This window comes from Pan paniscus, chromosome Y (assembly GCF_029289425.2).
Source record: "Pan paniscus chromosome Y, NHGRI_mPanPan1-v2.0_pri, whole genome shotgun sequence".
In the NCBI taxonomy this organism is placed as follows: Eukaryota; Metazoa; Chordata; class Mammalia; order Primates; family Hominidae; genus Pan; species Pan paniscus.
The window spans coordinates 30,208,048-30,225,318 of NC_073273.2; positions in this window are offsets into that span (position 1 = coordinate 30,208,048).

A 17,271-nucleotide genomic window follows, 5' to 3' on the forward strand; every position below is an offset into this window, starting at 1 on the left:
GCTGCACTCCATTCCATTTCATTCAACTCCATTCCTTTGTGTTCCTTTATTTTGAATGGATCTCATTCTGTCACACAGTCTAGAGTGCAGTGGCACAATCTTAGCTCAGATTTCATTTCATCATTCCATTCCATTCCATTTCGTCCCATTCCCTTCCATTCCATTCCACTCCCGTCCATTTTATTCCATTGCATTTCTTTCCATTCCATTCCACTGCATTCCCAACCTCTCCATGCAACTCCACTACACTACACTCTACTACGTTCCGTTTCCGCCTATTACTTTCGTTTGATTCCTTTCCATTTCTTTGCATTGTATTCCTTGCCATTTCACTCCATTTCATTCCATTCCCTTTCCATTCCATTCCAATGCAGTCCATTCCACTCCACTGCACTCTGTTCCTTTGCATTCCATTCTAATCCAGTGCATTCTGATCCGCTCCACTCAACGTCGCTGCACTCCACTCCACTCCTTTCCATTATGTTCCGTTCCATTTCATTCCGTTGCATTCCATTCCTTTCCACTCCACTCCATTCCTTTCCACTGCATTCCACTCCATTCCATTACAATGCACTTCATTCCATTCCACTCAATTCCTTTCCATTCCAATCCAATGCACTCAAGTCCACTCGACTCCACTCCATTCCTTTCTATTCCATTCCAATCCACTGCACTCTGATCCACTCCACTCTACTCCACTCCACTCCACTCCATTCAATTCCATTCAGTTGCTTTCCATTGCATTCCATTTCATTCGGTTCCATTCCATTGCTTTCCACTCCTCTCCATTCCATTACCCTGCATTTCATTCCATTCCATTCCACTCCACTTCATTCCAGTCCACTCCATTCCTTTCCATTCCACTCTACTCCAATCCATTTCATTCCACTCCATTCAATTCCACTCATTTCCATTCCATTCCACACCATTCCTTCCCATTCCTATCCATTCCACTCCACTCCACTCCACGTCAATCCACTTCACAAACCTCCACTGCATTCAACTCCACTCCACTCCTCTCTATACCATTCCGTTCCATTTTATTACATTCCACTCCATTTCTTTGCACTTCACTCATTTCCATTGAATTCCAATGAACTCCGATCTACTCCACTCAACTCCACTCCACTCCATTGCACTCCATTCCATTCCATTGCATTCCATTCCGTTGTATTCCATTCCATTCCACTCCACTTCATTCCATTCCATTCCTCTCCATTACAATCCATTCCACTCCAATCCACTCCACTGCACTCCACTCCAATACATTCCATTCCATTCCATTGGTCTCCAATCCACCCATCTCAAATCCACTCCACTCAGTTCCATTCCATTCCTTTCTTTTCCGTTCCATTTCCTTCTTTTCCATTCCAGTCCATTCCCTTCCAATCCACTCCATTCCACATCACTCCATTTCACTCCATTCCACTCCAATCCAATCCTCTCGACGCCACTTATTTCAGTTCCACTCCATTCCATTCCATTCCACTCCATTCCACTCCAATCCACTCCATTCCACTCCAGTCTATTCCACGCCACTTCATTCCAATCCACCACACTCCATTCCACTCATTTCCATTCCAATCCACTCCATTCCTTTCCATTCGAAACCACTCCATTGCAGTCCTTTATTTCGACTGGATTTAATTATCTCACCCAGACTGGAGTGCAGTGGCAAAATCTTAGCTCACATTTCATTTCACAATTCGATTCCATTTCATTCCATCCCATTCCATTCCATTCCACTCCACTGCATTCTACTCCACTCAACTTCACTCCACCCAACTACGCTCCATTTCATTTCGCTGCATTGCTTTCCATTTCATTCCATTCCCATTCTTCTCCACCCCACGCCACTTCACCCCAGTCCACTCCTCTCCAATCCATTCCATTCCACTCAATTTCTTTTCACTCTTCTGCATTCCGTTTCATTCCATTCCAGTCCATTCCATTCAACTGAACTCTGATGCACTTCAGTCAAATCCAATCCACTCCACTGCATTCCACTCCATTGTATTCCTTTCCATTCCATTGCATTACATTCCATTCAGTCCCATGAGACTCCACTCCATTCCATTCCACTCCATTCCCCTCCACTCCACTCCACTCCATTCCTTTGATCTCAACTCCAATCCACTCCACTCGACTCCACCACAATACTTTCCTATCCATTTTATTCCATTCAATTTCACTGCACTCCAATCCACTCCACTCAACTCCCATCCAATACACTCCAGTCCGTTGCATTCCGTTCCATTAGTTTCCTTTCCTTTACTCTCTTTTCTTTCCAGGCAACTCTACTCCATTCCATTCCATTTCATTCCATACCACTGAACTCTGTTCCACTCCAATCAAACACAATCCACGCCACTCCATTCCACTCCGTTCCATTCCGTTCCATTGCATTCCTTTCCACTCCACTCCATTCCATTCCATTCCACTCCACTCCACTCTGCTCCACTCCATTGCATTCCCCTCCACTGCAATCCAATCAACATTACTCCACTGCACTACACTCCAATCCACTCCATTCCATTGCATTCCTCCACACTCCAATCGATTCCACTCAACTCCACTCCACTCCTTTCCAATTCGTTCTATTCCTTTCCGTTTCATTCTGTTTCGTTCCACTCCTTTCCTTTCCACTCCACTCCATTCCTCTCCAATCAGTTTCTCTCCATTCCACTCCAATCTACTCAACTCCACTCCAATCCACTCCATTGCCTTCCATTCCATTCCACTCCTTTCCATTCCACTCCAATAAATTCCATTACATTCCACACATATCTACTCCATTCAACTACACTCCATTCTACCCCAATCTATTCCTCTCCACTACACTTCATTCCTCACGATTCATTTTCATTCCTCTCCATTCCATTCTGCTCCATTCCACTCCACTCCACTCCCCTCCATTCCATTCCACTCCATTCCACTCCTATCCATTCCATTTCATTCCATTCCATTCCACTACACTCCTTTCTATTCCATTCTGCTCCATTCAATTCTATTCCTTTATTTTGACTAGATCTCACTCTGTCACCCAGGATGGAGTGCAGTGACACAATGTTTGCTGATATTTCATTCCACCATTCTATTCCATTTCATTCCATTCCACGCCATTACACACCACTCCCCTGTACTCCACTCCACTCTACTCCTTTCCTCTCCTCTAGATTCCATTCCATTCCATTCCATTCCAATCCAGTCCTCTATACTCCACTCAATTCCACTACACTCCATTCCTTTCCACTCCACTCCATTACATTGCATTCCATTCCATACCATAGCTCCATAATCCAATCCACTCCTCTCCACTCCACTCTGTCCCATTCCGTTCCATTCCATTCCATTCATTCCATTCCATGACATTCCCTTCCATTCCATTAATTCCATTCCATGCCATTCCATTCCATTCCACTTCTCTCCATTCCATTCCACTGCATTCCAATCCAATGCACTCCACAACACTCCACTCCACTCCATTACTTTTCCATTTCCTTACATTCCACAGCAATCCTGTGCACTACACTCAACTCCACTCCCCTCTACTCAGATCAATTCCTTTCCGTTCCCTTCCATTCCATTCCCTTCCACTCCATTCCATTCCACTCCACTCCATTACATTGCATTCCATTCCATACCACAGCTCTATGATCCAATCTACGCTTCTCCACTCCACTCTGTCCGGTTTCATTCCATTCCATTCTGTTCCATTCCATTCCACTCCTCTCCATTCCATTCCACTCCATCCCAATCCAAACCCCTCCACTCCACTCCACTCCATTTGTTTCCATTTCCTTACATTCCACAGCAATCCTCTGCACTACACTCAACTCCACTCCACTCCACTCTGTTCCATTCCTTTCTGTTCTGTTCTGTTCCGTTCTGTTCCATTCCACTTCATTCCATTCCATTCCATTCCATTCCATTCCACTCCACACCATTTCACTCCATTCCACTCCACTCAACTCCACTCCGCTCCACTCCTTTCCATTTCATACCATTCAATTCCGTTCCATTCCATGCCCTTCCATTCCATTCCATTCCATTCCATGTCCTTCCATTCCATTCCATTCCACTTTGTTCCATTCCAGTCCACTCCACTCCACTCCATTCCATTCCCCTCCTCCACATTCTATTCCACTCCATACCATACCATTATATTCTATTTATGCAATTCCACTCCATTTCTCTCCTCTCCATTCTACTCCACTCCACTCCATTCCACTCCATTCCATTCATTTCCACTCCATTCCAAAACATTCCATTCCACTCCATTCCACTAATTTCCACTCCATTCCACACAATTCCTTTCAACCCCGTTCCACTCTATTCCATTTCACTCCATTACCCTCCACTCCAATCAACTCCACTCCAGTCCTTTTCACTCCATTGCATTCCATTGTACTCCATTCCATTCCATTGCTCTCCATTCCACTCAATTCACTCCATTCCATTCCACTCCACTCCATTCCATTTCACTCCATTCCATTCCACTCCACTCCTTTCAATTCCGTTCAGCTCCATTCCATTCCATTCTTTTATTTCCACTAGATCTCACTCTGTCACCCAGACAGGAGTGCAGTGACACAATTTTGCTGATAATTCATTTCACCTTTTTATTCCATTTCATTCCATTCCACGCCATTGTACTCCAATTCCCTCTACTCCAATCCTCTCCACTCTACTCCTTTCCTCTCCACTCAATTCCATTCCATTCCATTCCATTCCACTCCAGTCCTCTATACTCCACTCAATTCCACTCCACTCCATTCCATTACACTCCACTCCATTACTTAGCATTCCATTCCATACAACAGTCTATGATCCAATCCACTCCTCTCCACTACACTCCGTCCCGTTCTGTTCCATTGCATTCCATTCTATTCCATTCCATTGCATTCCATTCCATTCCGTTCCATACCATTCAATTCCATTTCACTCCTCTCCTTTCCATTCACCTCCATTCCAATCCAATCCACTCCAATTCACTCTACTGCACTCCACTCCACTCCATGACTTTCACTTTCCTTACATTCCACAGCAATCTTGTTCACTGCACTCCACTCCACTCCACTCAGTTCTTCCTTTCAAATCCATTCCATTTCATTCCATTCCATTCCACTCCATTCCATTCCACTCCATTCCATTCCACTCCACTACATTACATTGCATTCCATTCCATACCACAGCTCTATGATCCTAACCACTCCTCTCCACTCCACTGCATCCCGTTCTGTTCCATTCCATTCCTTTCCATTCCATTCTGCTTCATTCCATTCCATTCCGTACTTTTCCATTCCATTCCACTCCTCTCCATTCCATTCCACTCCATTCCAATGCAATCCACTCCACTCCACTCCGTTACTTTCCATTTCCTTACATTCCACAGCAATCCTGTGCACCCACTCCACTCCACTCAGTTCCATTCCTTTCTGTTACATTCCATTCCGTTCCATTCCACTGCACTCCATTCCTTTCCTCTCCATTCCATTTCATTCCTCTTCATTTCATTCCATTCCACTCCACTCAATTCCACTCCACTCCACTCCTTTCCATTCCATTCCATTCCACTTTTTTTCCATTCCTGTCGCGTCCACTCCACTCCACTCTATTCCATTCCACTACTCCACATTCTATTCCACTCCATACTATTCCATTACTTTCCATTCCATTCCACTCCATACCATTCTCCTCCATTCCTCTCCACTCCATTCCACTACACTCCATTCCATTCCACTCAATTCCATTCATTTCCACTCCATTCCAAACCATTCCATTGCACTCCATTCCATTCACTTCCACTCCATTCCATACCATTCCATTCAACTCCATTCCACTCAATTCCGTTCCACTCCATTCCCCTCCACTCTAGTCATCTCCACTCCAGTCATCTCCACTCCAGTCCTTTGCACTCCATTCCATTTCATTCCACTCCATTCCATTCCATTCAATTCCATTCCACTCCATTCCCCTCCAGTCCAATCAACTCCACTCCAGTCATTTGCAATCCATTCCATTCCATTGGTCTCCATTCTACTCCATTCCACTCCACTCCATTCCACTCCACTCCACTCTACTGCATTCTACTCGATTCCATTGCACTCCACTCCATTCTATTACATTCTACACCCTTACATTCCACTCCATTCCATTCTACTCAATTCCACACCTTTCCAATCCATTCAACTCCATTCCATTCCACTCCACTCCATTCGACTCCACTCCACTCCATTCCATTTCATTGCGTTCCATTCCATTCCATTCCATTCCATGCCTCTGCACACCCATCCACTCCAGTCAACTCCACTCCTCTCTATTTCACTCCTTTTCTTCCCATTCCATTCCATTCTTTTCCAAAAAATTCCATTCTGTTCCATTCCCTTTTATTTCACTCCAGTGTAATCCACTCCACTCCATTCCACTGCATTTGACTCCACGAAACTAAACTCCACTCGACTCTTTTCCATTCCATTCCGTTCTGTTCCATGCATTTCCTGTCCACTCAAATGCACTCACCTCCACTCCATTCCACTCCACTCCACTCCACTCCATTCCATTCCAATCCATTCCATTCTATTAGACTCCATTTCATTCCATTCCATTCCACTTCTTTCCATTCCATTAAATTACGCTCCATTCCACTACATTCCACTATACTCCATTCCACAAGAAAACATTCCACTCCACTTCAATCTTCTCTACTTCTCTCCATTCCACTCCATTCTTTTCTTTCCACTCCATTCCATTCCATTCCACTCCATTCCACTCCACTCCTTTCCATTTCTCTCCATTCCACCCCTATCCACTCCCTTTCACTGCATGCTACTCCACTCCACTTCATTCCATCCACTATACACAATTCCATTCCATTCCTTTATTTCGGCTAGATGTCACTCTGTCACCCAGACTGGAGTCAAGTGGGGCAATGTTAAGTCTTAAATTTATTTCACCATTCCATTTTCCATTCTATTCCATTCCATTCCACTCCACTCGTCTCCACTCCACTCCACTCCATTCCACTCCATTCCATTCCACTGCACTCCGATCCACTCCAGTCAGATCCAATCCACTCCACTCCTTTCCACTCCATTCCCTTCCATTCCATGCCATTCCACTTCATTCTCTTCCCTTTGGTTCCACCACATTCCATTCCACTCTACTCCATTCCATTCCACTACATTCCACTCCACTCCACTCCACTCCGTTCCATTCTGTTCAATTCCATTCTTTTCCATTGCATTTCAATCCGTTCCATTCCATTCCTTTCTACTCCACTGTTTTCCATTCCACTGCATACCACTCCAGTCCATTCCACTCCACTTCATTCCATTACACTCCATTCCTTTACATTCCACTATACTCCAGTCCATTTCATTCCATTCCATTCCACACCACTCTATACCATTCCATTCCACTCCATTCCATTCCGTTCCAACCCCTGCCATCCCATTCCTCTCCATTCCATTCCAGGCCAATCCACTCCACTCCAATACACTCCACTCCACTCCATTCCACTCCATTCCACTCCATCTTCTCCACTGCTCTCCCTTACATTCCATTCGATGTTATTCCATTCCATTCCATTCCACTCCATTCCATTATATTCAATTCCACTGCATTCTGATCCAATCCACTCCACTCCACTCCACCCCACTGCATTCCACTCCTTTCCATTCCATTCCATTCCATTCCACTCCATTCCATTCCACTGGATTCCACGCCATTCTTCTCCACTCCACTCAATTCCACTGCATTCCACTGCTTTCCAATCCATTCCATTCTATTCCAATGCATTGTGATCCACTCCACTCATTTTCACATCTCTAAACTCCATTCTGTTCCATTCCGTTTTGTTCCATTCCGTTTTGTTGCGTTCCATTCCATTCCAGTCCATTCCCTTCCACTCCACTCCATTACACTCCACTCCATTTCACTCCATTCCACTCCACTCCAATCCACTCCACTCCACTCCTTTCATTTCCAATCCATTCCTTCCCTTCCACTCCATTCCACGCCATTCCACTTCACTTCATTCAACTCCAATCCACTCCATTCCACTCAATTCCATTCCACTCTAATCCATTCCATTCCCTTCTACTCCATTCCCTTCCATTCCTTTATTTCGACTGGATCTCACTCTGTCACTGAGACTGGAGTGTAGCAGCCCAATCTTAGCTCACATTTTATTTCCCAATTCGGTTCCATTCCATTCCATTCCATTCCATTTCAATCCACTCCATTCCACTACACTCTACTGCAATCCACCCCACTCCACTCCATTCCATTTCACTCCACTCCATCCCATTCCATTCCACTACTCTGCGATCCAGTCCAATCCACTACACTACACTTATATCCACTCCCCTCCACACCAATCCATTCCACCCCATTCCAATGCTCTCCACTCCATTCCTTTGCACTCCACTCCATTCCATCTCATTCCATTCCATTCCACTCTATTCCACTGCACTTCAATCCACTCCACTCAAATCCAATCCACTCCACTCCATTCCAATCCGTTCAATTCCATTCCATTCCTTTCTGTTCCATTTAATTCCATTCTGTCCCATGCCATTCCATTCCATTCCACTACATTCCATTTCAATCCATTGCACTCCACTCCACTCCATTCCTTTACTCTAAACTCCAATTCACGACACACCACTTAATTACACTCCACTCCAATCCACTCCATTCCATTCCAAAGCACTCCGAACCACTGCACTCAACTCCACTCCACGCCATTCCAGTCGGTTGCTTTACATTCTGTTCCGTTCCTTTACTATCCATTCCATTCCACTCCACTCCATTTCTCTGCAATCCTTTTCACTCCATTCCACTCCACTCTACCCCCCTCTACTCCACTCCGTTCCACTGCCTTCCACTGCACTCCAATCCGTTGCACTCCACTCCACTCTAATTCACTGCACTACACTACACTCCAAACCGTTCCAATGCATTCCATTACACTTCACTCCCATCCAGTGCACCTCAGTCCACTCCACTCCATTAGCCTCCAATCGGCTCCATTCCGCTCCAGTGCACTCCAATCCTCTTAATTCCATTCCACTGCACTCTATTCCATTCCATTCTACTAAATTCCATTATATTCTTTAATTTCGCCTGGATCTTACTCTGTCACTCAGACTGGAATTCTGTGGCACAATCTTAGGTCACATTTCATTTCTCCATTGCATTCCATTACATTCCATTACTTTAAACTCCACTCCAATCCACTCCACTTCACTCCAATCCATTCCATTCCACTCCACTCTATTCCATTCCACTCCACTGCACTCCATTCAATTCCATTCCACTCCACTCTATTAAATTCCATTTCATTCCTTTCCATTCCTCCCCACTTCACTGCATTCCATAACATTCCATACCATTCCATGCCATTCCATTCCATTCCATTCCAGAAAACTCATTTCTCCATTCCATTCCATTACGTTACATTCCAATGCATACCGATACACTCTACTCAACTCCACTCCACTCCATTCCACTCCACTCTTATCACTTCCTTTCAAATCCATTCCGTTCCAACCCATTCCATTCCATTCCATTCCACTCCACTCCACTCCCCACACTGCCCTCCACTCCATTCCATTACTTTCCATTCCATGCCACTCCATTGCATTCCATTTCACTCCATTCCACTCCACTCACTGCCACGCCATTATACTCCATTACATTCCATCGCCTTCCACTCCACTCTATTCCATTCCATTCTATTTCATTTCTTTCCATTCCTTTACATTGATGGGATCTCACTCAGTCACTCAGGCTGGAGTGCCGTGGCACAATCTTGGCTCACATTTCATTTCACCATTCCATTTCATTCAATTCCTTTCCATTCCACTGAATTTTATTCCACTCCACTCCATTCCACTCTACTCCTGTCCACTGCATTCCACTCTACAACACTCCATTGCACTCCACTCCATTCCACCCCACTCCATTTCTCTCCATTCCATTCCACTTCACTCCAAACTTTTCCAGTCCACCCCACTCCATTCTAGTGCATTCCATTCCAGTCCACTCTGCTTCATTCCACTCAACTCCATTCCTTTCCATTCTACTGTACTCCATTCCACTCCAATGCACTCCATTGTATTCCACTCCTCTTCACTCCATTCCAATCCACTCCACTACATTCTACTCCATTCCATTCCATTCCATTCCATTCCATTCCATTCCATTCCATTCCATTCCATTCCACTTCACCTCATTCCATTTCTTTCCACTCCTTTGCATTCCTTTCCACTCCACCCAATTCTATTCCACTCCTGTCTTCTCCATTGCCCTCCACTAGAGTTCACTCCACTCCACTCCATTACATTACACTCAACTTCCTTCCAATCCATCTTAATCCACTCCATTCCATTCCGCTCTAATCCCTTCCATTGCATTCCACTCCATTGCACTCCTCTCCATTCCACTCCACTCCTTTCCGCTCCACTCCATTCCACTCCTTTCCATACCATCCCATTACATTATATTCTATTCCATTCCATTCCATTCCATTACAGTACATTCTTTCCCATTCAATTCCACTGCACTGTGATCCACTGCACTCAATTCCACTCCAATTCACACCAGTGCTTTCCGTACCTTTCCTTTCCATTCTGTTCCATTTCGTTCCATTCCACTCCATTTTATTCCACTCCACTTCATTCCACGCCACTCCTTTTCACTCCATTCCACTCCATTCCTCTCCACTCCATTCCACACACTACATTCCAATCCACTGCTCTCCATGCCATCCCATTCCTTTAAATTCCATTGCATTCCATTTTTTCATTCCATTTCACTCCATTCCACTCCATTCCATTCCACTACACTACACTCCTCTCCACACAAGTCCACTCCATTCCATTCTACTCCATTCCATTCCACTTCACTGTATTCCTTTCCACTTCACTGCGTCCTATTCTATTCCACTCTATTCCATTCATTTCCATTCCACTCTGCTCCACTGCACTCCATTCCATTCCATGCCACTCCATTCCATTTCCACTCCACTCCACACCACTCCACTCCTTTCCTTTCCATTATATTCAATTCCATTCCATTCCATTCCTTTCCATACAACTCCAATCCATTCCATTCAATTCCACTCCACTCCTTTCTATACTTCTCTCCACTCCATTCCACTCCATAACATTCAATTCTACTCCATCGCATTCCACTCTACTGGATTCCACTGCACTACTCTCCACTTCACTCCATTCCTCTCCTCTCCATTCCTCTCCCCTCCAGTCCATTCCACTCCAAACCTTTCTGTTCCTCTCCATTTCATTCCATTCCACTCCATTAAACTCCATTCAACTCCTCTCCTTTCCTCTCACATCCAGTCCATTTCCCTCCACTCCAATCCACTCCATTCCAATCCAGTCCACTCCACTACACTACATTCCGTTTCATTCTACACCATTCCTTCCCATTCCTTTATTTTGACTGGATATCACTCTGTCACCCAGACTGGAGTCAGGGTCCCAATCCTAGTTATCATTTCATCTCACCATTCCATTCCACTCCATTCCATTCCATTTCACTACATTGCATTTCATTCCATTCCATACCACTCCACTCCACTCCATTCCACTCCATTTTATTCCACACCCCTGCATTACATTCTACTCTACCTCATTCCGTTTCTTTTCTTTTTTTGATTGGATCTTACTCTGTCACACAGACAGGAGTACAGTCGCACAATCTTAGCTCACATTTCATTTCACCATTCCATTCCATTCCATTCCATTTGATTCCCTTCCATTCAATTCCATTCTACTGCACCCCAATCCACTCCACTCAACTCCACTCCACTCCGTTCCATTAAGTTCCATTCCATTCCTTTCTATTCTTTTACACTCCATTCCCTTCCACTCCACTCTGTTCCACTCCACTCCATTTCTCTCCATTCCACTCCATTCGGCTCCATTCCACTCCACCGAATTCCCCTCAACTCCATTCCATTCCACTCCATTCCATTCCATTCCATTCCATTCCATTACATACCATTCCATTCCACTCCAGTCCAATACAATCCACTTCTTTGAATTCCACTCTATTCCATTCCCTTCCAGTGCATCCCACTCCATTCCATTCCACACCATTCTAATCTATTCAACTCCACTTCTCTCCATTTCACTCTACTCCACTCCATTCCACTACATTCCATTTCACTGAATTCCTTTGCATTCCATTCAATTACTTTCCATTCCATTTCTTTATTTCGACCTGACCGCAGTCTGTCACCCTGATTGGATTGCAGTGGTACAATCTTAGCTTACATTTCATTTCACAATTTCATTCTAATCCATTCCATTCCATTCCATTCCATTGCACTGCACTCGTATCCACTCCCCTCAAATCCACTCCACTCCACTCCACTCCATTCCATTCGATTCCATACCATTTCTTTCCATTCTGTTCCATTCCATTCCATGCCATTCCATGAGATTAAACTCCACTTCATTCCATTCCACTCCATTCTACTCCATTTCAGTCCACTCCACTCCACTCCACTCCATTCCATTCCATTCCACTTCATTTCATTCCATTCCATTTAACTCCATTCCACTCCACTCCATTCCACTCCTCTCCACTCCACTCAACTCAACTCTACTCCACTCCACTCTTCTCCTCTCCACTCCAATCCCCTCCACAGCACTGCATTCCATTCCACTGCACTCTGATCCACTCCATTCAACTCCCCTCCATTCCACTCCACTCCAATCAACCCCACTCCAGTCCATTCCACTCCATTGCATTCAATTCCACTCAATACCTTTCCATTCCACTGCAATCCACTCCACTCCATTCCACTCCACTCCATTCAATCCACTCCACTGCATGCCACTCCATTCAATTCCAATCCACTCCTCTCCATTCCATTCTACTGCATTCCATTTCATTCCTTTATTTCAACTTTATCTCACTCTTTCACCCAGACTGGTTTGCAGTGGAACGATCTTAACTCGCATTTCATTTAACTTTTCTATTCCATTCCATTCCATTCCCCTCCATTCCAGTCCATTCCACTGCACCGTGATACACTACACTCAACTGCACTCCAATCCACTCCACTCTGTTCCATTCCGTTACATTACATTTCATTCCATTCCTTTCCATTCCTTTCAATTCAATTCCATTCCATGCCACTCCATTCAATTCCTCTCCATTCCACTCCACTCCACTCCACTGTCTTCCACTCCTCTCCTGTCCACTACACTCTATTCCATTCCATTCCATTCCATTGCAGTCTAATCCTCTGCACAGAACCCCATCCCAATACACCACACTCGAATCCGTTCCGTTCCATTCCATTCCATTCCGTTCCATTCCTTTCCATTCCATTGCGTGCCATTCTACTCCATTCCATTCCACTCCACTAAATTCCACACCTCTCCATTTCACTCCATTCCTCTCCATTCCACTCCACTCCACTCCACTCCACTCCTTTCCAATCCTATCCATTCCATTCCATTCCATTCCATTCCACTTAATTCAATTATATTCCATTCCACTCCATTGCTCTCCATTCCCCTCAAATCCATTCTACTCCATTCCTCTCCACTCCACTCCATTCCATTCCATTGCATTTCACTGCACTCCACTCCATTCCACTCCACTCCATTACACTCCACTATAATCCCATCCACTCCACTCCACTCCACTCCATTCCATTCCATTCCATTCCATTCCTTTTCATTCCCCTGCAAGCCATTCCACTCCATTCCACTCCACTCTACTCCATTTCACTCCATTCCCGTCCATTCCACTCAATTCCACTCCATTCCTTTTCACTCCAATCCATTCTCTTCAATCCCACTCCATTCCATTCCATTCCATTCTACTCCATTCCCCTCCAATCCATTCCACTCCATTCTCTCCACTCCAGTCCATTCCATTCCACTCCATTCCATTCCACTCCATTCCATTCCACTCCATTCCATTCCACTCCTTTCCACTCCACCCCATTCCATTCCACTCCATTCCATTCCATTCCACTCCATTCCATTCCATTGCATTTCACTGCATTCCACTCCATTCCACTCCACTCCTTTCCACTCCACTATATTCCAATCCACTCCACTGCATTCCAATCTATTCCGTTGCATTCTACTCCATTCCAATCCATTCTTTACACTCCATTCTAATACATTCCTCTACACTAGATTACATTTCACTGCATTCCACTACTCTCCACTCCATTCCTCTCCACTCCATTTCGTTACATACTACTCCATTCCATTGCATTCCATTATTTGTACTAGATCTCTCTCTGTCACGCAGACTCGATTGCAGTTGCACAATCTTCACTCACATTTCATTTCACTATTGCATTCCATTCCATTCCGTTTCCACTGCATTCTGATATACTCCACTCATCTCCTCTCAACTCCACTCCACTCAGTTTCGTTCCATTCCATTTCATTCCATTTCATCACTTCCCATTCCTTTCCGGTCCATTCCATTCCATTCCACACCACTCCTTTCAATTCCACTCCATTCCACTCCATTCCTCTCCTCTGCACTACAATCCACTTAACTCCACTCCATTCCACTCCTCTCCTCACCAATCCACTCCCCTCCACTCCACTCCATTGAATTCCATTTCATTCCATTTCACTCTGATCCACTCCTCTCAACTCAACTCCACTGCACTCCACTTCATTCCATTCCACTAGGTTCTGTTCTGGTCCGTTCGACTCCACTCCAGTCAATTCCTCTCCACTCCATTCCACTCCACTCCAATCCACACTACTTTACTCCACTCCATTCCATTCCACTCCATTCCATTCCACTCCATTCCACTCCACTCCATTCCACTCCATTCCACTCCACTCCATTCCACTCCATTCCACTCCACTCCATTCCACTCCATTCCACTCCACTCCACTCCATTCTGCTTCATCGTTTCACTTTTATTACATTCAATTCCACTGCAGTATGATATCCTGCACTCAATTACACTGCACTCCACTCCACTGTGTTCCATTCCTTTCCCTTGTGTTCAGTTCTGTCTCATTCCATTCCACACCGTTCCATTCTCTTACACTCCATTCCACTCCAGTCCGCTCCACTCCGTTCCCTTCCGTTTTCTTCCATTCCATTCCATTCAATTCCATTCCATTGCATCCATTCCATTCTTTTCCATACCATTCCATTCCACTCAACTCCATTCAATCCCACCGCATTCCCCTCTCTTCCACTCCACTCCACTCTTTTCCATATCATTCCATTACAGGACACTCTGATCCACTATTTTCAACTCCACCCCACTCCACGCCATTCCATTCCATACCTTTCCGTTCCATTCCTTTCCATTCCGTTCCACCCAAATCCGTTCCACTCCAATTCATTCCACTACACTCCTTTCCACTGCACTCCTTTTCAATCCATTCCACTCCATTGCACTCCACTCCACTCCATTCCAATCCATTCTACTTCATTCCATTACATTGCTTTATGTTGACTGTATCTCATTCAGTCACCCAGATTGGACTGCAGTGGAAAAATATCAGCTCACATTTCTTTTGACCAGTCCATTCCATTCCATTCCATTCCATTCCATTCCATTCCATTCCATTCCATTCTTTTACATTCTTCTCTATTGCAATGCACTCCGAACCACTCCACTCAAATCCACTACAATCCCGTACACTCCACTCTCTTCTATTCCTTTCCACTGTGTTCCATTCTATTCCATTCCATTGCATACTATACCATTCGATTCCACTCCACTCCAATCCATTCCACTCAATTCCACTCCACTCCACCCCACTGCCCTCCACTCCATTCCATTCCATTCCACGCCACTCCTTTCCACTTCACTCCATTCTACTCAATTCCACTCCACTAATATCCACTCCAATCCATTCCACTAAACTCCATGCCCTTCCACTCCATTCCACTCCATTCCTCTCCATTGTATTGCATTCCATTCCATTCCATTGCACTCCATTCCATTCCACTTCATTCCATTCTACTCCACTCCACTCCATTTCATTCCATTCCATACCACTCCAGTCCATTCCATTCCACTCCTCTGCATTCCATTAAATTCCATTCCATTCCACTGCACTGCAATCCACTCCAATCAATTCCATTCCTCTCCAATCCAATCCGTTCGATTCGGTTCGGTTCCGTTCCATTCCATTTCCCTCCATATGATTACACTCCACTCCGTTCAACTCCACGCCATTTCTCTCCATTCCACTTTATTCAACTCCACACCATTCCACACCATTCAATTCTACTTCATTCCCTTCCATTACCTCCATTCCATTCCATTGCATTCCACTGCATTCCACTCCACTCCTGTCCACGCCACTCCACTCCATTCAATTCCACTCCACTGCATTCCATTCCACTCCATTCCATTCCATCCTATTCTACTCCGTTGAATACCACTCCATTCCACTCCACCCCATTGCACTCCACTCCACTCCATTTCATTCCTTTCAAATCCATACCATGGCATTTCAATCTACTCCACTCCACTCCACTCCATTCCACTCCAATACATTCCACTCCACTCCACTCCATTCCACTCCATTCTATTCCAATCCACTCCATTCCATTCCATTGTACTCCATTCCATTCCATTGCTTTATTTCGTCTGAATCTCACTCTCTCACCAAGAGTGGAGAGCAGTGGCACAATCTTAGCTGACATTTCATTTCACCATTCCATTCCATTCCAGTCCATTCCATTCCACTCAGATCCTCTCAACTCCATTCCACTCCACACTATTGCACTAGAATCCACTCCACTCCATTCCACTTAGTTCAATTCCGTTCCGTTCCGTTCGATTCCATTCTGTTACATTCCATGCCACTCCTTTCCACTCCATTCCACGCCACTCAATTCCACCCCACTCTATTCCACTCCACTCTATTCCACTCGAATCCATTCCATTTCTTTCCATACCATTCCACACCAGTCGATTCCATTCCATTCCATTCCACTGCACTCAGACCCACTCCACTCAACTCCACTCCACTGCACTCCACTCCATTCCATTCCATTCCGTTCCGTTCTATTCCATAATATTCCACTCCACTCCTTTCCTTTCCAATCCATTCCACTAACGTCCGCTTCACTCCACTCCTGTCAACTCCATTCCATTCCATTCTATTCCACTTCACTCCGATTCACTCCACTCAATTCCGCTCCAATCCACTCCAGTACATTCCTTTCCATTCCATTTCATTCTGTTCTGTTCCACTCCATTCCATTCCACTCCAATCC